This window comes from Berghia stephanieae, chromosome 7 (assembly GCF_034508935.2).
Source record: "Berghia stephanieae isolate SIO BIC M18660-M18661 chromosome 7, UCSD_Bste_1.3, whole genome shotgun sequence".
NCBI classification, from domain to species: Eukaryota; Metazoa; Mollusca; class Gastropoda; order Nudibranchia; family Aeolidiidae; genus Berghia; species Berghia stephanieae.
Window position 1 is genome coordinate 17286622 of NC_088366.1, and position 2500 is coordinate 17289121.

A 2500-nucleotide genomic window follows, 5' to 3' on the forward strand; every position below is an offset into this window, starting at 1 on the left:
AGTTTTTTTTCCCAGCTGTAAGTAAACAAAATAGAATAGAATAGAATAGAATTCCCTTTATTCATCCCATAGGAGAACTTGTCTTTAGAGTCTTTTCCAAGGGAAGACTGGAATAACCCAGGCGTTAGCGCAAACTGAACTAGGGCGAAGTGACTTGCTCAAGGCCATACAGGCACGGTATCGACTCGGTACCTTTCGGGTACGAAGCAAAGACCGTACCGCTGAGCCACGCATAAATCTGAATGACTGAATGGTTCAGTTAATAATATTCATTGTACGCCCTGGCTTTTTAGGATTGATAAGGTTTCCACAAAAGTTATGGTTTTTTATTAATACATTTGTGGCCTACTCTGACAATAAAGTAATAAATATTCGGTTAGTATTATAAGGTTCAGTCCCATATGTTACTGATTCGAAATGACTAGTCACATTAGTCCTACATCGGTCCCAACCGACGTGTATATATTAGCAGGTCCGATTACCCAAATTATTAAGGGCTCATTGTTGTATTGGAAATACTTTCAAACCAATGCAAAATAATTGTCCATTATAACAGTGTTAATACAGGCTATAATTAATCGTGTTCGGCTATCAGACCTGCTAATATGTGTACCTAGGCCACAACATTTATCATTTCCCTGTATGTACGTTTGTACACTCTACTTTGTTTACCATTATTGACAAAACGGATGTGACGTTTTCTTTTAGATATTTTCTGCTGATTACATTATTCAGCTATTTCAAAGTCTACATTAAAAGATTAAAGGACGATATGCTAGGGATGGTCTTAATAACAGTATTATAAATACCAATACTAACTTAACAGATCTCATATGTTAATCCAAACACACATACAGACACATACATGCATATACATATATAATACCTATTTTTTCATCATAATCTTGCATATAAATTTAAAACTGGAATAAATTTAGAACTACCATCTATTACCACATTACCATTTTTGACATTTTTCATTGTCCAGATTAGCAAAAGTTCAAACTGTAAATTAGATAGGAGTGCCACACCATAACATATGGTTTGTAGTTTTTGTGAAGGTCACAAATCGATTCCAATCTGTTTTTTGTTGTTTTTTGTGTGTGTTTTTTTTTTTTTTGGGGGGGGGGGGGGGTTCTTGTATTTTCCCGCCTCCTTTGTGTGCTACTGTTTTATGCACACTTTTTCCATATCGTAATATGATTCATTAGTCTGATGTCACGTCCGCCCAGCAACGAGCAGCTTGGTTCTAAACAAAGAAAATCTGTACTTTTTATTCTTCATGCTGGCTAGAACTTTTTCACTTGTCATGTGATCAGAATGAATAAAAGTCAAAACATGATCAGATTTATAATGTTTTTCTCCTCTGATACACTTTTATGCTCTTTGAAGAAGTATTTCATAAAGAGGTCCGCCATTGTTCCGATAGTTTAGAACCAGTTACTAAGTTACTATGCGTCATTACGAGGGAAGTGACGTCACGACTTTTGAGCCCTATCATAAGACCACAAAGCCACGCCTAATTCTTTGTCCACATTAATAAGTGTAAATTATTCTGATTTCACTGCAACCTTTCATGAAGAATTTCAAGTACAGCCATAACTGAATATTTAATTTTATTATTGAAATAAGTTTAATGAATGTAACCCTGTCTCTTTTTGTTTTTGAGCATCATGTATACGTATCACCATCATTACATCACCGGCGCCTATCCCGTAAAAAATCGATCTTTTATACAGCGCAATATTCACTAAACATGCTCAAAGCGCTTTACAAGGGGTCCATGCCCAACAGCAACACGTATCATGTAGAACGAGACATGACGCCAGTTAGGCTATATTGCAATTTTTTCCGACATAAACAGCGCTGTTAACGGCCCAGGTACTCATTGTTCAACTGAGTACGTTGAGAGAATGTGAGTCAAGAGGCTTTTCCAAGTTCTCAACTATGCGCCGAGCGAGGCTCGAACCCAGGACCTTCCGATCCGAAAGCGAGTGTCATACCACTAGACCGCATAGCCGCACAATTTAAACAAGGTACATCCATAAATGAATATTTTATATTTGAAATATAATGAATGGAATGTCGCCCTGTTTTTCTTTGTTTTTGAATATTATATATACGTATCACCGGCGCCTTTGCCGTATTAGAGAATTAGTGAATTATTGCACACATAAAAATGCCATTCATATCAATTGAAAAAAAACAAAAACAACCTGAACTGGGAGTGCCTGGTTCGAGGGACCTGTATGGTTGTCCAGTACCCATGATGTGTAATTAGCTAAGGACTAATAAACAATTGTTCGAGATCATGGATAATAAGCGCTTGGCTAATATGCTCACAACATTGCCATCCGGAAGTATAACGGACCAACACACAAACCTATGTGTAACCACGAACCTTTATAGTCTTTTGAAGTGAGAATTACTCATAAACGTGGATGGCAAAAAACAATGACAAAGACCTGAGTGACGTCATCGTCGTTCTATCTATCTCGTA